Raw genomic sequence first — 25,000 nt, 5'->3', positions numbered from 1 at the left:
TCTTTCAGTTGCATTAGTGTGGGTGTTGATACAGGCTTCTGGAAAGTTATAAGAATTAATTAATATATATAATTATAATTCTTTTTGTCAGGAGACAAGAAGCCACAGAGTAATAACATTGTTGGCTTTTATTTAGGTGTTCCCCTGTTCTCCAGTCTTCCTCCGTCCCCTCGTCCCCTTTGTCCTCCCCAGCATTCTCCATTCCCCTGTCCCCTCGTCCTCCCCACCATTACCCTCTCCTCTGTTCCCTCGTCTTCCCCACCATCCCCCCTGTCGTCCTCCCCACCATTCTAAACTACCTCATCCCATGCATTCCATGATGGTCTGATGCTTCCATCTGAAAATTGGGAACATCAAAAGATCTGACTTTCCCAATTTTCTGATGGGAACATCAAATGATCTGATATTCCCATCACTGAAAAATAAAAACAGATAAAAAAAATGATATGAAAAAATAGAAAATAAAATATACTCATGAAATGAACAGAATGGTTAACAACGCAGCTCAATTGCAATGCAATGTCACAATAACATTTAAATATACTTTAAGATATAATCTAGAAGAAAATAAGGATATTGAAACGGTTCATGAACTCTATTTCAATAAAGGACACTATGGGGAACTTTGAAAAATAGTTATTGAGTATAATTAGACAGACTTGTTGCTAGGCAGAGGAGTAATGAGATATATGGCAAATTTTGCAAAATATACAATGAAGGTACACAAACATTCATACCCAAACAAAGCAAAATGCTAGGTAAGAACAAAGCATTTGGCCCGTAGGAGAAAGGAGATACCCACAAGACTAGAATACAAGTCATTAACAAGCATGCAAGTATAATACATAATACATGCAGACATATATATAATCCAAAAAAATGTCAAATTTACGTACTTATTATTACATTACAAATATCCAAGGTTTTGAAGACACGTTTCCTCTTGCGCCCAACGAGTGAATACTGAGACCAGACCCCATAGGTCCCTATCCTCCTCATCATTCGTCTCACTGTGTCTCCACAGCTTGCACCGCCCATTTGAGACAGCGTCTGGACCTGTTAAAATAATGCATAAGCTGTAAGGTAATAGAGAATAATATATATCTTTCAATCTCAACATTAGATTTTCTAATTTCCAACTGTATTAAATAAATAGCATTAAAATATTTTCCTTCTTAACTATTACAAAAATCAACGAATTTGAGTAACTTTTGCTTTTGTTTTATTTGTACCTTAAACATAACACTGAACAATCAATTATGTGCCACCCCACCTTCCTTCATCTGCAAAAAAACTAATCAAAAGACATATGTACAAGGCTAAAAAAATTCAGCAACACTTACCATACTCAGGCTAAAAGAATTAAGCAACACTTACCATACTCAGGCTAAAAGAATTAAGCAACACTTACCATACTCTTTTTATATTCACTGTTAACTTTTAGCTCATGTGACAGACTTTCCACCTGCTCAACAGTTTCAAGTGGGGATGGAAGATCTCTACGAGATCTATTATTCTAGAGAATAATGCATATAAATGCATATATGCATATAAATACAAAAGTAAATCAAATCTTATCCTTGTATAATATACAAGCTGATGTGAGATCCCTGTCTACAGGTGGACTGGAACTATTATCCAGTAGGCAGTCTACTGTATTTTATCAAACCGTTATTAGTATAATAGATCTCGTAATAATTTTGCAAAAATAATGGCATTTACTATTTTTAAAAGATTATTAGCAAATTTACAGAAATGGTGCATTCGGAAGACAAAACCAATTTTTCACTTTTGACAATTGAGCACCTGCTACATCCAGATTCTAGGGAGGAAAGGAAGGACGATCTTACTGGATCCCATAGCCTCTCCGAGGCACAAACCAGGCTTTTACATAACCCCCCCCCCCCCCCCTGCACCCGAGCTTTTTAAAATAGTAAATGCCACTATTTTTGCAAAATTATTACGAGATCTATTATTCTAATAAGAGTTTGATAAAATACAAACCCTGGGGCCATAGAACGGCTATTTAATCCCCTTGAACGGACCTGTGCATGGGCCACTGAGGCATCGAAAAAAAACAGACCGGCTTGGGAAAAAAGCAAAATTGCCGGTCTATGGCCCAGCTGATGGCTGTGCATGAATGGCTAATGGCTGTTAGTTATGGAGCTAGGTTAGACTATGTATGTTTAAATCTCTGATTTAAACAGAGCCAGTGTTCAGTCAAATAACTGAATTTATCAAATCTTATCCTTGTATAATATACAAGCTGATGTGAGATCCCTGTCTACAGGTGGACTGGAACTATTATCCAGTAGGCAGTCTACTGTATTTTATCAAACCGTTATTAGTATAATAGATCTCGTAATAATTTTGCAAAAATAATGGCATTTACTATTTTTAAAAGATTATTAGCAAATTTACAGAAATGGTGCATTCGGAAGACAAAACCAATTTTTCACTTTTGACAATTGAGCACCTGCTACATCCAGATTCTAGGGAGGAAAGGAAGGACGATCTTACTGGATCCCATAGCCTCTCCGAGGCACAAACCAGGCTTTTACATAACCCCCCCCCCCCCCCTGCACCCGAGCTTTTTAAAATAGTAAATGCCACTATTTTTGCAAAATTATTACGAGATCTATTATTCTAATAAGAGTTTGATAAAATACAAACCCTGGGGCCATAGAACGGCTATTTAATCCCCTTGAACGGACCTGTGCATGGGCCACTGAGGCATCGAAAAAAAACAGACCGGCTTGGGAAAAAAGCAAAATTGCCGGTCTATGGCCCAGCTGATGGCTGTGCATGAATGGCTAATGGCTGTTAGTTATGGAGCTAGGTTAGACTATGTATGTTCAAATCTCTGATTTAAACAGAGCCAGTGTTCAGTCAAATAACTGAATTTATCAAATCTTATCCTTGTATAATATACAAGCTGATGTGAGATCCCTGTCTACAGGTGGACTGGAACTATTATCCAGTAGGCAGTCTACTGTATTTTATCAAACCGTTATTAGTATAATAGATCTCGTAATAATTTTGCAAAAATAATGGCATTTACTATTTTTAAAAGATTATTAGCAAATTTACAGAAATGGTGCATTCGGAAGACAAAACCAATTTTTCACTTTTGACAATTGAGCACCTGCTACATCCAGATTCTAGGGAGGAAAGGAAGGACGATCTTACTGGATCCCATAGCCTCTCCGAGGCACAAACCAGGCTTTTACATAACCCCCCCCCCCCCCCCCTGCACCCGAGCTTTTTAAAATAGTAAATGCCACTATTTTTGCAAAATTATTACGAGATCTATTATTCTAATAAGAGTTTGATAAAATACAAACCCTGGGGCCATAGAACGGCTATTTAATCCCCTTAAACGGACCTGTGCATGGGCCACTGAGGCATCGAAAAAAAACAGACCGGCTTGGGAAAAAAGCAAAATTGCCGGTCTATGGCCCAGCTGATGGCTGTGCATGAATGGCTAATGGCTGTTAGTTATGGAGCTAGGTTAGACTATGTATGTTCAAATCTCTGATTTAAACAGAGCCAGTGTTCAGTCAAATAACTGAATTTATCAAATCTTATCCTTGTATAATATACAAGCTGATGTGAGATCCCTGTCTACAGGTGGACTGGAACTATTATCCAGTAGGCAGTCTACTGTATTTTATCAAACCGTTATTAGTATAATAGATCTCGTAATAATTTTGCAAAAATAATGGCATTTACTATTTTTAAAAGATTATTAGCAAATTTACAGAAATGGTGCATTCGGAAGACAAAACCAATTTTTCACTTTTGACAATTGAGCACCTGCTACATCCAGATTCTAGGGAGGAAAGGAAGGACGATCTTACTGGATCCCATAGCCTCTCCGAGGCACAAACCAGGCTTTTACATAACCCCCCCCCCCCCCTGCACCCGAGCTTTTTAAAATAGTAAATGCCACTATTTTTGCAAAATTATTACGAGATCTATTATTCTAATAAGAGTTTGATAAAAAACAAACCCTGGGGCCATAGAACGGCTATTTAATCCCCTTGAACGGACCTGTGCATGGGCCACTGAGGCATCGAAAAAAAACAGACCGGCTTGGGAAAAAAGCAAAATTGCCGGTCTATGGCCCAGCTGATGGCTGTGCATGAATGGCTAATGGCTGTTAGTTATGGAGCTAGGTTAGACTATGTATGTTTAAATCTCTGATTTAAACAGAGCCAGTGTTCAGTCAAATAACTGAATTTATCAAATCTTATCCTTGTATAATATACAAGCTGATGTGAGATCCCTGTCTACAGGTGGACTGGAACTATTATCCAGTAGGCAGTCTACTGTATTTTATCAAACCGTTATTAGTATAATAGATCTCGTAATAATTTTGCAAAAATAATGGCATTTACTATTTTTAAAAGATTATTAGCAAATTTACAGAAATGGTGCATTCGGAAGACAAAACCAATTTTTCACTTTTGACAATTGAGCACCTGCTACATCCAGATTCTAGGGAGGAAAGGAAGGACGATCTTACTGGATCCCATAGCCTCTCCGAGGCACAAACCAGGCTTTTACATAACCCCCCCCCCCCCCTGCACCCGAGCTTTTTAAAATAGTAAATGCCACTATTTTTGCAAAATTATTACGAGATCTATTATTCTAATAAGAGTTTGATAAAATACAAACCCTGGGGCCATAGAACGGCTATTTAATCCCCTTGAACGGACCTGTGCATGGGCCACTGAGGCATCGAAAAAAAACAGACCGGCTTGGGAAAAAAGCAAAATTGCCGGTCTATGGCCCAGCTGATGGCTGTGCATGAATGGCTAATGGCTGTTAGTTATGGAGCTAGGTTAGACTATGTATGTTTAAATCTCTGATTTAAACAGAGCCAGTGTTCAGTCAAATAACTGAATTTATCAAATCTTATCCTTGTATAATATACAAGCTGATGTGAGATCCCTGTCTACAGGTGGACTGGAACTATTATCCAGTAGGCAGTCTACTGTATTTTATCAAACCGTTATTAGTATAATAGATCTCGTAATAATTTTGCAAAAATAATGGCATTTACTATTTTTAAAAGATTATTAGCAAATTTACAGAAATGGTGCATTCGGAAGACAAAACCAATTTTTCACTTTTGACAATTGAGCACCTGCTACATCCAGATTCTAGGGAGGAAAGGAAGGACGATCTTACTGGATCCCATAGCCTCTCCGAGGCACAAACCAGGCTTTTACATAACCCCCCCCCCCCCCTGCACCCGAGCTTTTTAAAATAGTAAATGCCACTATTTTTGCAAAATTATTACGAGATCTATTATTCTAATAAGAGTTTGATAAAATACAAACCCTGGGGCCATAGAACGGCTATTTAATCCCCTTGAACGGACCTGTGCATGGGCCACTGAGGCATCGAAAAAAAACAGACCGGCTTGGGAAAAAAGCAAAATTGCCGGTCTATGGCCCAGCTGATGGCTGTGCATGAATGGCTAATGGCTGTTAGTTATGGAGCTAGGTTAGACTATGTATGTTCAAATCTCTGATTTAAACAGAGCCAGTGTTCAGTCAAATAACTGAATTTATCAAATCTTATCCTTGTATAATATACAAGCTGATGTGAGATCCCTGTCTACAGGTGGACTGGAACTATTATCCAGTAGGCAGTCTACTGTATTTTATCAAACCGTTATTAGTATAATAGATCTCGTAATAATTTTGCAAAAATAATGGCATTTACTATTTTTAAAAGATTATTAGCAAATTTACAGAAATGGTGCATTCGGAAGACAAAACCAATTTTTCACTTTTGACAATTGAGCACCTGCTACATCCAGATTCTAGGGAGGAAAGGAAGGACGATCTTACTGGATCCCATAGCCTCTCCGAGGCACAAACCAGGCTTTTACATAACCCCCCCCCCCCCCCTGCACCCGAGCATTTTTAAAATAGTAAATGCCACTATTTTTGCAAAATTATTACGAGATCTATTATTCTAATAAGAGTTTGATAAAATACAAACCCTGGGGCCATAGAACGGCTATTTAATCCCCTTAAACGGACCTGTGCATGGGCCACTGAGGCATCGAAAAAAAACAGACCGGCTTGGGAAAAAAGCAAAATTGCCGGTCTATGGCCCAGCTGATGGCTGTGCATGAATGGCTAATGGCTGTTAGTTATGGAGCTAGGTTAGACTATGTATGTTCAAATCTCTGATTTAAACAGAGCCAGTGTTCAGTCAAATAACTGAATTTATCAAATCTTATCCTTGTATAATATACAAGCTGATGTGAGATCCCTGTCTACAGGTGGACTGGAACTATTATCCAGTAGGCAGTCTACTGTATTTTATCAAACCGTTATTAGTATAATAGATCTCGTAATAATTTTGCAAAAATAATGGCATTTACTATTTTTAAAAGATTATTAGCAAATTTACAGAAATGGTGCATTCGGAAGACAAAACCAATTTTTCACTTTTGACAATTGAGCACCTGCTACATCCAGATTCTAGGGAGGAAAGGAAGGACGATCTTACTGGATCCCATAGCCTCTCCGAGGCACAAACCAGGCTTTTACATAACCCCCCCCCCTGCACCCGAGCTTTTTAAAATAGTAAATGCCATTATTTTTGCAAAATTATTACGAGATCTATTATACTAATAACGGTAAATAAATAATAAATAGTAAATAAATCAAAATCAGTTACATTATTTTATCTTATTCATAGCATAAATGTTCTCGAAGATTACTAAAAAGAAATTGAATTAGACTACAGCAAATTGGCAAACTTTACCTTGTATCTGTTTCCACCGAGTTTGTTTGGGGCGTTCTTCAACATATCAGCAATACTTGTCTCAACATCTCTTTCAGTTGCATTAGTGTGGGTGTTGATACAGGCTTCTGGAAATTTATAAGAATTAATTAATATATATAATTATAATTCACTTTGCTATTCCCCATTCCACAGTCCTCTCGTCCTTCCCACTTCCCTGTCCCCACATCATCCCCACTATTCCCACTTCCCTGTCCCATCGTCCTCCTTACCATTTTCCCCTCCCCTGTCCTTCTTCCTCCCCCACCATCTCCCATTCACCTGTCCCTTTGTCCTCCCCAGCATTCCCCTGTCCCCACCATCCCCAACTCCCCAGTCCCCTCGTCCTCCCCACCATTACCCTCTCCTCTGTCCCCTCGTCTTCCCCACCATACCCCCCTCTCGTCCTCCCCACCATTCCAAACTACCTCATCCGATGCATTCTATAATGGTCTGATGCTTCCATCAGAAAATTGGGAACATCAAATGATCTGATATTCCCATCACTGAAAAATAAGAACAGCTAAAAAAATGAAATGAAAAAAATAAAAAAATAAACTATACTCATGAAATGAACAGTATGGTAAACAACACAGCTCAATTTCAATGCAATGTCACACAAAATTATTAAATCGAAATGAAAATAAATTGAAATCTATGAAAATTCAAATTATCAATACAATCGGAAATATTGAAATAATATCGCAACATAATATAGTGTGGGTTGCTCTTACGTGCAACAGACGGTGCTGTTTTTCAAAAAAGGCATGGTTTTACCTGTCACAAGTGTGGCATCTATACTTATACTCACGAAATGAACGGTATGGTAAACAACATAGCTCAATTGCAATGCAATGTCACAATAACATTTAATAACAATAATAACAATAACATTTAAATATACTTTAAGATATAATCTAGAAGAAAATAAGAACATTGAAACGGTTCATGAACTCGATTTCAATAAAGGACACTATGGGGAACTTTGAAAAACAGTTAATGAGTATAATTAGACAGACTTGTTGCTAGGCAGAGGAGTAAATAATGAGATATATGGCAAATTTTGCAAAATATACGGCACACAAACATTCATACCCAAACAAAGCAAAATGCTAGGTAAGAACAAAGCAGTTGGCCCGTAGGGGAAAGGAGATACCCACAAGACTGGAATACAAGTCATTAACAAGCACACAAGTACTACACTACACAACAACCGCACTACTACCAGAACTGGACGAATCACTACCAAAACAACACATTGCACATCACTACCAAAACAACACAACACAACACAAGCATTGGCAAAGAATTATAGACCAGTTGCACTAACATCCCACATAATAAAATTATTTGAGAGTGATCAGGAGTCAGATTACTAGTTTTATAGAGACCAATGACCTCCACAATCCAGGCCAACAAGGATTTAGAGCAGTTTCTATGATCGAGCCACTGAGATCTATAAAGAATTCTGATCAAGAAAGAGATCTAGGGGTGGTTTTAGATAGAAAACTATAACCTGAGGATCATATTAAGAACATTCTGCGAGGGGCCTATGCTACACTTTTTAACTTTAGAATTGCTTTTAAATACATAGGTCAAAAAGTTTTAAAAGTTTTAAAAGTTTTTTAAACCTCTCGTGTATCATGAGTGTGTTAAAGCATCAGATGGTGCATTCAGATGATGAATATTACCTAGTTCCTTCATCTGGGAAGAATGAACACATATTGGTGCATTCGGATGATAAAAACTAACTACTGTAGTTTAATTGATCAACAGACTGTATATCATATGCAGACTGTATGTGGATCTGCGGGCCACTCCAAACAACAGCCTGGTGGACCAAGCTCCACCAGGGCTAAAGCACAAAGTGATATAGATGTGATAGAGAAACTAGGTCAAATGGAGGAGTAGGTCTGTATATTAAACAGCACCTGACGTGCACAGAGCTACTAAACTCAATGTGGTGGTAGAGTGGTGGGGGGGGGGAAACATTGCAGAAAAAAACAAAAATACAATTTGGTCAACAAAACAGCATTGTTTAAAATAGAAGACATGGGTTGTCATTTTGGGGGTAAGGTAGGTTACATTGAGTTAATTAGTTAGTACTTAGTTTTTATCTTAAACTGGTTGGAAGAGGTACAGTGTTGCTGTGCTGGTGAAAGAACACCTAAAGGTAAATTAAATAATGATTGCGAATCCACAAGAAGTTGACATAATATCGCTAGAGATCTGCAATCAGGATGATAAACTTTCCTTAAAGAATTTGACAAACACTTGCTGATAGGACATGAAGTAAATGAAATGTATGTCAAGTTTTGTGAAATATATGATAAAAGCACAACAAAATTTGTACCAAAGGAGAGATGCAGAACTAGGAAAAGGGGTTTGTTCAACAGAAATTGCGAGAGGGCCTGAGACCCAAACACACACAAATGGAATCAATATATAGCAAGAGGCCAAACCCCCAAACATACAAGCGATGCAAAGATGCGAGAAACAGCAGCAGCATTAAGGAGAGGGACCTAAGGACCATAAATAAAGTGTGAAAATAAACTCGAGTAAATTTTTTTAACTACTCTCGACAGTGAAGAAAAACAAATATTCAGACGATTTGTGTTAGAATCATTAATCTTACACTTTCGGTCATATTCAACAACACAAATACATACACACACATTCCTGTTGCTGTAGCAAGTGAAGAATTACACACACAGATCACAATAACGTGATGCATCAAATGAACAAATCCACAAGGGCCGTGACGAGGATTCGAACCTGCGTCCGGGAGCATCCCAGACACTGCCTTAATCGACTGAGCTACAACAGGGTAAAAGGGTTGAAACCGAAGTTCTACTGAACTTACTGGATCCCATAGCCTCTCCGAGGCACAAACCAGGCTTTTACACAACCCCCCCCCCTGCACCCGAGCTATGTCAACAGGCCGTTCTCCCTCTTCGCCCTTCCGAATGCACCATATCAGTAAATTTTTTAATAATCTTTTAAAAATAGTAAATGCCACTATTTTTGCAAAATTATTACGAGATCTATTATTCTATAGAATAATGCATATAAATGCATATATGCATATAAATACAAAACATAAATACAAAAGTAAATGTAAATAATTTTACCTTGCACCTAGATCCACCAAGCCTGTATGGCGCGCGTTTCAGTACTTCGGAAATCTAGAACTATCTTGAATCTCTAATCTGCAATGAAACAATACATATTATTGCACTTACCAAAACATGGATGAATGTAGAAAATACAGAACTATTAGCTGAATATCAAATAAATGGATTTAATCTATTTCACACAGATAGATATATTACACCGTGTATATTAGGTAATACCTAACATACACGCCTCCACACACACTACATTTGAAATGTAGTCTCAAAAAGACTACATTTCAACAGCAAAGATTACTCCATAAAAAAATAATTAAATTATTGACCAACATGAGAGAGGGTTAGCCAACATGAGGGTTGTGTTGATTGCCTGAAAATATTTAAATTGTGTAATGTATTGAATGGCATTTTTCAAGTTACAACATTTTTTAAATTACTGAACTAGGTTCTAGGCTTTGCTAGGCTTAATTCAATTATTACAGATAAGCCTAACCTAGCCTAGAACCCAGTGGGTTTTCTTCCTATTGGGGAGTGTTGTACATGCCTCGCCTCCACATACACACCAGCACTGCCAGGCCTCGCCTCGCCTCCACATACACCAGCACTGCCAGGCCTCGCCTCCACATTTAAACCAACCAAGCCCACAAATACGTTAACATGGACCAGCATTACACCGTCTAACATACTCTGTCAGATGTAACAACTAAATTTGTGAATTCAAGACCAAATCTATTGTATAACACAGTGTTAGTACGAGAAAAACATTACTTACATTCGAAGCCGTGTTTTAAAATGGCGGCGGTCTTGTACTGACGCTCCAAACTGTGTGTTCGTTTGCGTATGATGAACGTGTGACAATTTACTACAACAATTATTTAATTATTCTTATTCTTTATTTTAATATTTTTAGGGTACATGAAATTTCAAACTTATTTGCACACAATAATATAATTGCATTGTCATAACCTTTATATATTACGGAAAATACGATGACATGAACGAAGTCAAAGTGAAGTTGAAGTCAAAGTCATTCGCCGAACGTATTAGTCATTTTTTTTCATACATACATAGTTGATTTACAAACATAATGTTGGATTTATAGATAGAGCTAGTGCATACAATACCTAAAGCCACTATAGTAGGCCTATATAGCATTTCAGGCAACCGGGCAGTATATATGGACCCCTTACTCAAATCTCTGAATATGTTAGATATTAAGTCCCTGCACATACTCTCATGTGTATTTTATATATATAAAACGCTGCACTGTAATGTCAATCCTGACCTTAAAAGCTTCCTAGAAGGTTGTAACAGATCCCATGAGCACCACACCAGAAACAAATACCTATTTGATATTCCAAGAGTACGACTTAGTCAAACTAGAAATGCTTTACAAATCAAGAGACCTCGAATGTGGAATGACCTTCCCAATTATGTTAAAAACTGTACCTCTCCCAACCAGTTTAAGATAAATAAAGATAAATTTATAAGTTAAGAAAAATTCCACAAATCAACAACCCTGTTACTGACCCTGTATTTACCCAAGTCTTTCCTAAATCTAAACTTATCCAATTTATACCCATTGTTTCGTGTTCTATCTTGTGTTGACAATTTTAATACCCTATTAATATCCCCTTTGTTATATCTATTCAGGAAATTGTGGTTGATCTCGAACCCATTGATAATGTGACGACTTATACAGAATTTTGTAACTATATCATCAAGATTGTAACCAGCTTAGCTAAATGTAGTGTGGGGTTCAGTCCCTAAGCCCATATATGTGCCTCTCTAACCATTTAGGTTACAGGGCAAAAACATAAAAACAAAGGTAACTGCAGAAGGCCTATTGGCCCATACCAGGCAGCTCCTATCTATAACAGATAAACACTAAGTACTACCTAATTAACTCAATGTAACCTACCAACCTAACCCCCAAAATGTCAATCCATATCTTTTATTTTAAACAATGCTGTTTTGTTGACCAAATTGTATTTTTACTCTTTTTCTGTCATGTTTCTCCCACCCCTGTTTTTTCCCTTTTTTCTTATTTTTTCTCAACATAATTCATACTTTAATTATGCGGATCAGGACATCACCTGATCAAACACATCAAACATCGTTTGACCACCATCAAACACACACATTTCGTGTGTGTTTGACGCTCACTGATATGTACCAGCGTTGTTTTATATATGGTGCTATTCTATCTTACGCTTTGTTGCTCTTTTTTACCTACGGGCTCATAGAACATTCTATTGCGAAAACATTGGCACAAAAATGAATGACGTACATACAATAATAATGTCAGGACAGTGATATAATTATAAACTTTCAAAGCACTGTATTGCCCATGTGTCGTCTTGTCACCAATACTGGGTAACAGTTCCGCCACTTCCCACACTCTTGCGGGTGGGCAGCGACCATTATTCTACGTTTATATTCATATCACCGTGTTGGGAATTTCATTGCGAGTACATTGATACCAAAATTAACGCTGTAGGACAAGTGTGGAAGTGATAACAATCCCAAGAGTAAAAACATTTTGTTGCTCTTGGGCACTCACGGCGAGTCATCTACGTAGGTATTTATTGGGTGCTGGTATTCATATAACTTTTGGTGACCGTTTTTGCTGATTTTCTTCTAGAGAATGTTATTGCGAACACGTTGGTACCAAAATGAAATACATAGCTCGAGAACTAAGGTCAGGAGAGTAAAAAGAGTATACACATTTTTGTTTTGACGCTTAATTAAGGTTATTGTGAGTACTCATCGCCTGCCTAGAAACTGGAACTAGTAATTCCATCTATCATACATATCATACAAGAGGAGCCACACATCTATGGATCATCCAATAAAATCAGCAGACTTCTAGATGTTACTACTGCTCGGCTTAGACTCGGTTACAAGTATCTCTGGGAATTCTCATTATCTGCTGATGTAGACCTGACCAAATGTAAACTGTGTCAACAAAATTATTCGCACACCCTCCGTCACTATGTGATGGAGTGCGAAAAGATACATGAATTTAGAGACAATTCTATAACCAATGTTCCAGCGATGTGTCAATATTTCATTCAAAATGATCTGCTACCAGAAATTTTAGCCAAATATCCCCAGTTTGCTAACTGTAGATAACAACTAAGTGATTGTAACCTATCCACCGCTGCCCACTGGATGGGGGACGGTGTGCAGGACAAACATATAAATTTTGATACTAGCTCTCCACATATGTCAGTTGCTTAATTTAGAACCTGTACTTGAGGTCGATCTCGAACCCATTGTTGATGTGATGACTTATATTGAATTTTGTAACTAGCTCATCAAGATTGTAACTTGCTTAGCTAAATGAATTGTGGGGTTCAGTCCCTGAGCCCATTATGTGCCTCTGTAACCCTTTCCACAACCGCCCACAAGATGGGTATGGGGTGCATAATGGGGTGGGGTGTCTTGGCCAAACGTGCCACATCAAAACCACAAGTTGACATTGAATGTGAATTAACAATGAGACAAGTAAGATTTATAATAATACATTTATACTAACTCTGTTGAGCGTTGACCATTTATACATCAAATCTGCCCGAAACGCTGCGCGTGCTAGTGGCTTTACAAGACTGTAATTACCATAATTGTATCCTCACATTCCTTATGTACATTCTTGTATATGCATTGTGACAATAATCTCCTTCAAGAGATTGAGCCTGCTCTTCCCTCCATAATTACGTCTTCACAATTATATAAAAAGACTATGGAAGAAATGTCCAACAACGACAACACCAGCAAGGCTTGCCAGGGTGAGCAAAACGTATTCAGCCAGCCACCTGTTCGAACTCCAACCACCAAACTACCCGTTGATCGCTACAGCTCCGCTGATTGGTCGCCGGTCTGGCTGCACCTGCCTCGCCTCCCCCATACAACTTGATGTCTGGGGTCGCCCCAACATCAGTCCTCAGAATGTTCAGTGCTTTCGTAGCCAGCACTCCTCCCAGCTAGACGTTAGCGTGTACTGAGAGAGGTGGTGGCTTTAAGCCAATATTCCAGCACCTCCCACTTACCTTTGTGTTGCACTTCTTGTTATTTTGCCTTAACGTAACTTTTCATTGTGTCATTTAAGTATTCTTATTATTTTGATTGATTTTATTATAAGAATTTGTTTGTGCATTATTTTCATGTTTTGATTTATTTAACGTAATTAAAATTTCATTGTTAAAGTTTACTTGTGTTTTGTGTCTTCTCCTTACCTTACCACAGACGAGTTCCAGTTTTTCTATTTTTTTTTATAACTATGTGACGAGGCCATACCCCTAGCCTTAAACAGCCGAACACCAACGCGTTACCGTCACAAGTTATATGGGGGCCTGTCCTAGGAGCTTCACTCAGGTACTGGTGCCAAGTGGTAATTTATGGTAAGCGTATTTAACTTTGTTAACGTAGCTTTACTATTTTTCATTCAATTTCATTTTTTATAAGGTGCGGTGTATTGTGCATTACGAGAGTAACATATAGTGAAGGTGAGACAACTTTGGATTACGTGGTGACTGTAGGCCGCAGTCATACTCTTAATTGGTCATCTCTCCCTCCATGTTATTACTCGTATTTACCATCTATGTCCCTTGAATATTTCTCATTCTGACAGATCATCATATTGGTACCCTGGTACTGTGGTCTGCCCCGGGTCAAGAGTACCCAATCTTCTGCAATCTGACTGTAGGAGGACAAAGAGGGCCATAGTTCCTCTAGCTCGAACTTTAGTTGCTGAATTGGGACCTCAGCAGCAGTTCTCGTCACAAGTTGACACCTCGCACCCCTACACGTCAGTCAGAGATGATGATACATACAACGGTAGGGAATTAGCTTATTTTTTCAGAGCACAAAAGTTCGCTAATTCTGTAAGTATCATATTAAATTCAGTAGGAAAAACTTGCTTTATGTCCTATAGAGACTTGGCAAGGTATGCCTACATCCTTGGACTACCAATTTTACTTTTGAAGCATTTAACTGTTTCATTTGTTTTCGAAACTTTGTTTCATTTGTTAGTAGGATTTTCTTGCCCTTATTCTCTTACATGAGTACCGGGTACAAGATTTCCTGCGCCCTTGATTTAATTTAATCATTTAATATCTTTCACTTAACGTTAATTGTTAAAGATCACACAGGATAGGTGCCAGTTGCCACGTTGTCCTGTTTCTGACATTTCATTATTGAACATTCGTGTACCTTTATTTGCTAATTTCACCATGTTTCGTCTCCAAACTTTCCGTGCAAATCCAGCAGGTGAAATAGGGACTTTAAGTCGTGCCAAGAGGACTGAATTACAAACTCTTGCACATGAGTATCAACTAGAAGTTCCCTACCAAGCCAACAAAAATGACCTACACAACCTGTTGCTGGATTACTATTTAGAGCAAGGTAAGATAGACTCTGAAACTCATGAAACTTACTATATTGCAGATAAAACTGATTTGGCAACGCTGAAACTCAAACTAGAGCTGGCCAAGATTGAAGAACGAACAGCTGCCATACGGAGGGAAGAACAAGAACGCGAAGCTGCTTTAAGGAGAGAAGAACATGAACGTGGACTCGCCCTCCAGGAACGTGAGGTTGCACTACTCCAGGAGCGGGAACGAGTACAGCTTGAAACACTCCAGGAGCGGGAACGAGTACAGCTTGAAACCAAACGACGCGAGTTGGAGATGCAACGCGAACATGACAAACAACAAGCGACTCTGGCTTTAGAGTGTCGTCAACGTGAAATCGCCTTGGAAACTTCACACTTCACTCAACGCCAACAAGCTACTGCCAATCTTCCCGTCAGTTTTAATATATCACATGCAAGTAAGTTAATGCCATCCTTTGTAGAAGCAGAAGTTGATGTGTTCTTTACCACCTTTGAAACCCTTGCTAATCAACTCAGTTGGCCTGTCGACCAATGGGCCACACTTCTCAGAGTCCATCTTACAGGTAGAGCTGCAGTCACACTCAGTACTTTGGCGTCTGAGAATGACTACTACACTCTGAAACAAGCAGTGTTGGACGCCTACCTCCTCTCTACTGAAAGTTATAGAAGGAAATTCCGTGACCACCTGAAGGCAAGTACCACTACCTTCCTAGAGTTTGCTAACACGAAACGGAGGTATTTCATGAAATGGCTGGAAGCAGCACATGTCTCTACTTTTACAGAACTCGTCAACCTGATGCTTGTTGAAGAATTCTTGAGACGTGTGCCGCCTCCTGTCCGCCTCTACTTAGCAGATAAAGAAGAAACCGACTACCTGAAGTGTGCTAAGTCGGCTGACACTTACAGCCTCATCCACCGGCTGACACCTGAACCATCCTCCAGTAAGAAGTCGTGGTACAGTTACGAGAAGGTGAGCCCCGATCAAGCTGGTTCACAACTGTACTGCAAGTATTGTAGACTCTATGGACATACCATAGACAAGTGTGGTAAGTCTCAATACAAGGGAACCACTGACCAACAACGACCCAAACCAACTCCTCCTAAGTCCGGTAAGCCTGTGATGAATGTTGGTGTTGATGTTAATGATCTTTCTCTTTTCAGTAACCACCTGTATACTGGAACTGTCTCTGCCAACGGTTCAAATCCGGAGGGACGTTTCAAATTGAAGATCTTGAGGGACACAGCGGCTCTACAATCGATCATCTTGAAGTCGGCTGTGCCCAACATAGTCTACACCGGGGAAACAGTCTTCATCACTGACCTCACTGCTACCACTCCATACCCTCTCGCCAGAGTCCACCTGAATTGTCCCTACGTGAACGGGGAAGTCCAAGTCGCCGTCAGGGAAAAGCCTTTTCCCATGCCTGGAGTGCAACTTCTCCTAGGCAACGACTTGGCAGAAGACCTGCAACCGACCAACCTGATCGTCATGGACAAACCCCAGGTGTGTAACTCTGTGCCAATAAATCCTATTCTTGAGTATGTTCCAGCAGAGGTTCAAGAGAGTGATGAAGTTTCTCCTCCGGTTCTCGTGACCACCCGTGCACAAGCCGCACGTCCACAGCCAGCTGACTCTACTGCTACCGCTGTCCCTCAAGACCCTCAGAAACTACCCCCGCATCTGACCAAGTTGGAGTTCCGTAAGTTGCAGAGGGAAGATCTTACTTTAACACCATTGTTTTTCCAGGCTGAGACTCAACCCGACAGTATTCCTGGGTTCTTCCTAGAGAACGACTTGCTCTACCGCAGATATAGACCCAGTAAACTGAAGGAGGAGGACGATTGGGCCAACATCGAACAACTTGTGATTCCCACCAGCCTGCGGCCCACTATTCTACACCTGGCCCACGGAGCATTCTCCCACTACGGCTTCAACAAGACTTACCATGGGATTCGTCAAGACTACTACTGGCCAGGTATGGTAAATAACGTCAAACAGTACGTAAAACAGTGTCATACATGTCAGATGGCAGGCAAACCGAACGTCTCCATTCCCAGAGCACCACTGATTCCCATACAGGTGCCTGCGGAACCTTTCCACAGACTCATAATAGACTGTGTTGGTCCTTTACCTCGGACCAGTTCAGGTAACGCCTACATCCTAACCATCCTGTGTCCTACCACCAGATTTCCCATAGCAGTTCCAGTGAAGAACATCACGGCTGCTACGGTTATCAAACATCTACTGAAGATCTTCACTCAATACGGATTTCCCAGGGAGATTCAAAGTGACTGTGGCACCAACTTCACCAGTGATCTCTTCAAAAGGACACTGGAGGAGTTCAACATCAAACAGGTATTGTCCAGCCCCTATCATCCTGCTTCACAGGGTTCTCTTGAACGTAGTCATCAGACCATCAAAGCACTCTTGAAAAAGTTTTGTAGTGAAACCTCAAAGGATTGGGATAAGCAGATTGACCTAATAATGTGTATTTTCAGAAGTCTCCCCAATGAGTCCCTAGGAGTATCTCCTTATGAGATGCTCTACGGCCGTAAGTGCCGTACTCCCCTTAAGGCTTCCAAAGACTCTCTCAGAGATGCCACCTTCAGTGAGCATCAGAATGTGCCCCAGTTTCTTCAAAACCTTCAACACATTCTAGAGAGAGTCCACCGCTTTGCCCATGATAATCTATTGAAAGCCCAGGTGAGAATGAAGACTCATTACGACCAGACCAGCAAAGTAAGAAAATTCAAGCCGGGAGACTTCGTCCTTGCTTATTTCCCTATCCCAGGTTCACCTTTACAAAACAAATTTTCAGGACCCTACTGCGTCAAAGAGTGCAGAAGCAACAACACATACGTCATAGAGACTCCAGATAGGCGGCGGAAGACCCAGCTGTGCCACGTCAACCTCCTGAAGCAATATAATGGTACTCCTCCCACTGTCTTGATTAATTGTTCTACCTTCACAGAACCCTACATCCACAGTGAGACCATCCCGGCTTCTTCTCCCGAAAGCACTGACAAGGAGTCGGCGCTTTCTAATTCCAAAATCCTTAATGATCTTCCCAAATGCTTTCAGGATAATACTCGTGCTCCTATGCCCTCTTCTAATTCCACTCTCACCTCGTCAGATAAGCCCTACATCCTCCATGTCGACGCCAATGGTACCGACGATGGTGGTGTCGTGATGCAGCAACGAGGCGAGAAGAATACACCTGTCAGCGACTACTGCTACAAGGAACGACGGAACAATTGGCAAGGAGCTACTCTTCCTCATCCTGAAGCTTCAGCACTTCACTCCACACCTGAAAAGTGCTCGGTCCACCATCAATACGGACCACACCACCCTACACCTCCTGCAGCACGCCCACTTCTCATCTCAACGTCTTCTACTATGGGCTTGCTAACTGCAGAAATTCAACCTGGAGACACGCTATACCAAGAGTCTGACAACATCTTAGCCCATGATCTCTCCAGAGTTTATGAAGTAGAAGCAACTCCATCTAATACTCCACCACATAACGACGTACTTCTTCCAGAACCGCAGGCTTCGGGGGAGAGTTGTGACAATAATCTCCTTCAAGAGATTGAGCCTGCTCTTCCCTCCATAATTACGTCTTCACAATTATATAAAAAGACTATGGAAGAAATGTCCAACAACGACAACACCAGCAAGGCTTGCCAGGGTGAGCAAAACGTATTCAGCCAGCCACCTGTTCGAACTCCAACCACCAAACTACCCGTTGATCGCTACAGCTCCGCTGATTGGTCGCCGGTCTGGCTGCACCTGCCTCGCCTCCCCCATACAACTTGATGTCTGGGGTCGCCCCAACCCCAGACCTCAGAATGTTCAGTGCTTTCGTGGCCATCACACCTCCCAGCTAGACTCTAGCGTGTACTGAGAGAGGTGGTGGCTTTAAGCCAATATTCCAGCACCTCCCACTTAACTTTTGTATTGCACTTCTTGTTATTTTGCCTTAACGTAACTTTCATTGTGTCATTTAAGTATTCTTATTATTTTGATTCATTGATTTTATTATAAGAATTTGTTTGTGCATTATTTTCATGTTTTGATTTATTTAACGTAATTAAAATTTCATTGTTAAAGTTTACTTGTGTTTTGTGTGTCTTCTCCTTACCTTACCACAGACGAAGTTCCAGTTTTTCTATTTTTTTTTTATAACTATGTGACGAGGCCATACCCCTAGCCTTAAACAGCCGAACACCAACGCGTTCCCGTCACAGCATAAATAAATAAATAAATAAATAAATAAATAAATAAATCTGTTGATGTGAGCACTTTAGTTTAGTCTGCCGTTTAAAGAAAAAAAGAGCATATCAATGGTATATCACAGAAAACGAATTTATCATAAACTCATGTATTTGTCTTATCATATTGAACTGCATTCATATTTTTAATATATAACAATATGAATATACAAATTTCTGTAAATCCCCTACCTTGTTGGAATCTGTGGAAATGAATGAGCAAATGTGCTGGCTGAAGGCGCTGAAGGAAACCACATTGGTTTCATTTTGGATACAAATGTCCATGGAAATTCAAAATGGAAACTAATTATATAGTTGAACCTGCAGAGACGAGTTTAAGAATCTGTGTTGAGAGTGATGGACACAGCCTTCACAATTATACTTCAGAGAATGTAAACATCTAAGAGTCATTAGAAATATGTGTAGAATAATAAACCCTACATTGTTTGAGTTAGGGAAAACACCATTTGTGATATATAGATACTATAGCTGTTCCTAAAGATTCACCCTTTTTTGCACCAGCAAGATAACATATAAGATTTTAAGAGTTGACGAATGTTAATATTCTTGTTTGATAAACTGTGAACTTGAGACATAGTTAATAAGAACATATTAACACAACAAAATGTTTTCAAAATCCTTAACACCACTTTCCAGCAACTTATATAATTTATATAAATTATTTTAGAGAATAATACATAAATTATATATTTAAACATGATATAGTGTTTAGTGGAATGTATAAGGAGTCAAATTGTGTTAAAAAGAGCAATTTTTAGAAAATTTGGAAAAATACTTTTTTCTGTTCAAATTATAACTAAATGGATTATAAAGGTTTCACTCAGCCAATATATATCATTCACAATTTATTAATGAATTTTACAAAAAAACACCATAAATTTTATATTTAAACATGTAAAAACTATTTGTTTTACATTTGGAAGAAAATAATTGTAGAAAAACAATTTATAATTAAACCTTTGTGTTTGGATTTTTTGAGTAAAAGTTTCTCAAAGGCTCTCCTGCACCATTCTCAATGCAAATCATTCCCACACCTATGGCAAGAGATAGGCGAACGTTGTGTAGATGATTTGTGTTTGCTGGGGACGGATCAACGCACAAGCCTTGACCGCCCGAAAAAAAGGCTCCTGAAACAGCACATAAAGGAGCATGGAAAGCGGACAACCCTGCCTCACCGAACGGCGGACAGGGAAAGGAGCACTCAAGAACCCATTGATGCAAACCCGACTGCAACACTGAGCGTACATCATACGCACCCAACGAACAAACAAAGGCGGAAAACCAAGCCTCTCTAACACACGAAAAACAAAAGCTAACGAAACACGGTCAAAAGCCTTAGACCAATCCAGGCAAAGCATCGCTGCAGACAAGCGAGAGCCCGACACGTACAGAAGCACATCCCGAAATAACGCATTGCACTGCAGTAACGAGCGACCTGGAACACCACAAAACTGTTCCACGGAAACCACAGACGCAACCACACGGCGACACCGACCAGCTAAAATCTTGGACAGGATCTTATAGTCCACATTCAACAAAGTAATGGGTCTCCAGTTCGAGAAGAACCGCAAATCGCCCGGCTTCGGGAGCAGCCGCACAATCCCAACGCACTGAGATACAGGCAGAACGCACCCCCGGAGGCAAGTCCGGACCACCTCCAAAAGAACATCACCCAACACATCCCAAAAGGCAACATAAAACTCGACAGGAAGACCATCCGAGCCCGGCACCTTCCCGGAACGAAATGACCTCACCACGCCGAAAAGCTCCCCCAACGAAACATCTTCCTCCAAACCAACACAATCAGCAGCAGACAACCCCGGAGCACAACCACCCAAAAAACCTTCCGCAATCGCGTCGTCCCCTACCACCTCCCCATAGAGCGCAACCAACTCTTGCCGCACATAATGCAACACACCACCGGTGTCCGAAACAACAGACCCATCCGGCCTTTGCAGAGCCGTAAAAAGAACACCGTCCCGCGCAGCCTTCACCTTCCCTAAAAGATAAGGAGAGAGCCGTTCCCCGTCAACACGTTCACTCACACGAGCACGCACACGAACACCCTCGGCCCACTCATTCCGCAAACCACAAATACGCTCCTTACACTCCGCAATCTCCCCAAAACAGTCAATCCCAGCATTGTACCGCACATACAACTGCGAAAGCCTCGCCTGGAACAACCGCAGCAACCCAAACCTTCCAGCAGCCTCACGTTTGGCAGCCACCCGAAAAAACAACCGACATTGCTCCTTACACCACTCCCACCAATCTAAAACAGAAGGAAAATCACACCGCCGGGCGAGAACCCCGACCCACCAAACCCGAAACTGCCCACAAACCCTCGGAGAACGCAACAACCCACAATTCAGCTTCCACCACCCCGCGCCGACCCGTACCTGACTGGGCACACCAACCCGGACCACCACGAGACTATGGTCCGAGAAAGCAACCGGGACAGTGTGGAAAGCAAACACAGAACACCCCCCGCCAGTAACATACACGCGATCAATCCGCGAACGCGCCCCATGCGCAGCAAAAGTAAAGGACAACTCGCCCCCATAGAGCACAGCAGCATCCTTGAAACCGCAAGAACGCACCACCTCCAGCAGCGCACCCGAGACATTCTGCGGGCGGGCGCTACTACAGTCCCGCGCACTCGTCACACAGTTAAAATCACCACCAAAAACCATACACCGCGTATCATGACGCAGGAAAGGGAGAAGCCCCACCCGAAAAAACTCCTCCCGTTCCCGACGGCGAGCCACCCCCGAGGGGGCGTACACCGTCAGGAACGGAAGAACGACCCCCAAAAACTCAACCCTCACAAACAAAACCCGCCCATCTTCATCCATCTCCGTGTGAAGCACGGAGAAGGAAGCCCTCCTAGAAAACAACATAAGCGTCCCCCCGAAGGACGTCCTCGGCGGGTTGAGCACAACATGAAAATGCGCACTTAAACACTGCAGCACAGACACCTCACGAACATTATGCTCCTGGATCAGAGCCACATCCACACGCTGCTCCTGCAGAACATCCAACAGGCCCAACTGGACCCCAAGATCATTCAAACCACGAACATTCAAAGACGCACAGACAACAGAGGGCGCCATCGGGAGAACCTCAGGACACCCCCAACCCAACGCGTCCCCCAGGGGACACAACCGCACCCGCAGCGGGAGCCACATCCACACCACCAGGCTCAACCCCCTGCCGCACCCTGGAAGACGACCGGCCAGGAACCGCCTTCAAAATCACAGGAGATACACCATGCGAAGAGGGCGCCCCAGGCGTCGAGGACACCATCCACAGTTTTTCCACTTCCTCCGCTGCCCCGAGCCCGACACCACGCTCAATGCCCCGCTCATCCCCAGATCCCGCTTCCGAAGGGGGAGGAGGAACCACTGGAGAAGCGGAGGGAGGAGCACCAGCCAAAGGCACACCACCCGAAGCCTCGATCCTCTTCCCAGGGGGGCCCCTGCTGCGCGACCGATCCCTCGGAGCGCGCTTTCGTCGAGGAACAGAAGAGCCCAATGCAACCACAGGAGGCACAGCACAAGCGACAGCAGGCGGCTGCGCCACGGCACCAGCATCAGGAACACCGCTAGGCTGGCCGTCAGGAGACACAGTATCAACACCGCCCCTGGCCTCGGGAAGCACACTGGCCACTGCACACGGGTCGCCCTCCGGCACTACACCACACACGTCGGATTTCAAGGAGACACTCGGGTCGCGATGTACCTCCGCTGCCACCAGCATAGGCGCACCCGAAGCAGGAGCCGCGAGAGCATCAGAGTCAACAGACAGAGCAGAGGACCCAGCAGCAGACGGAGCGGTAGGGACAGCTGGGGACGACGCCTCCAGAGGCACACCCACAGAGCCCGGGCCCGCTGGGGGCGCCCCAGCCTCCGGCAGAAGTGGAAAATCATCCGCATGGAAAACCGATGGGTCCTCCGGGCGAGGGGCACGGCAAGCTGCAGCGAAATGGCCTACCTCACCACACCGGAAACAGGAGCGAGTCTGCCCCTGGTAGAACACACGCACATAAAACCCACACACAGCCACCCGAGAGGGAATAGCCCCAGAGAGCCGCATGCGCAAAGTACGGGCACCCATACGGAGCCCCTTCAGGCGCCCACTAAGCAGACAGGCATGACGCTGCCCCACCACCTCACCATACCGACGGAACGCAGCGGACAGCTCCTCCTCAGGAAACTGCACCGGCGCACCATGAACGCTCACATACGTCAGGGGGCCCCACGGATCGGAGACCTCCACCGTCACAGCAGAACCTGGAAGTACATGCGTCCGTGTACCCCATCGACGCACAAACAGCTGATACACCTGCGCCGAGGAGAATGTCACCGCCACCCGGGTAGGGGAAAGTTTCTCAACACCGTAGAGATCTTGGTACTCAACACGCATGACGCCCATAAGGGCAACCTCCACCAAGGGCCAGTCAATGGGGGCCGAGAAATCAAGCCGGGCGGTGTCGACCCGGCGAACACGGCCACCACTAGTCGACGCCATGACACCCGCCAGGCCCCGGCCAATGGCCGCACCACACCGTCAACAAGACGACCACCACGCAGCAGGTACAGGTCAACACTGACAACCCGGGCCGAACGTCAGCGCCCTCCGGTAGCAGAGCGGCGAGTCCTGACACAGAGTAATGGTATAATTAAAACCACACTAAACACAAACACAATTAATAAAACACAGAATTACTAAATGAGTAAACAGTGTAAGATAACAAACACACTAAAGTCCAGTTACAGCTATCACACAGATTAGCTGTAATAGTCCTTTACCTATCGTGCTTCCTCGGGAAAGTGAACTCCTTCCCGTGGTGGGATTATGAACAACATAATACGGATCAGCTGACTTAATTCAGCACAAGGAATTTGGCACTTCAGACGAATGATACAATATTTAATTTGAGCACTCACTTTGATTTTACCGGTATCCAATTATACCACAATTATACCACAATCACACTCACTATGATTCCCGCTGTTGATTGAAGATCAATGAGGTGGGCGGAGTGGCAGCCAAAGGCGGCGGAGGGTGGGGGTGATGCGAGCCACGAGACCGTAAGGTCGAGTTTCGCTTGACTTCCAAACACAGGTAGAGGCAGGAGCGCGTTTAGACGCATACCTGAGATTATTTAATTAGCGCGCTTTGTTGAAGGCATACTGAAGAACACGCTAATGAATTGGCGATGGGCACCACGTGATAAGTACACGGGGTGGACGGCAGAATGGACTAAATAAACAATGTACACACAATCCCTACTATTTTGTGATAATCACTTCAGACATTTTAACTCAAACACATGGAATGGTAAACCAGATTATCTGTACACACTGAA

Source organism: Procambarus clarkii, chromosome 9 (genome assembly GCF_040958095.1).
Source record: "Procambarus clarkii isolate CNS0578487 chromosome 9, FALCON_Pclarkii_2.0, whole genome shotgun sequence".
Taxonomy (NCBI): domain Eukaryota; kingdom Metazoa; phylum Arthropoda; class Malacostraca; order Decapoda; family Cambaridae; genus Procambarus; species Procambarus clarkii.
This window is presented reverse-complemented; position numbering follows the sequence as displayed.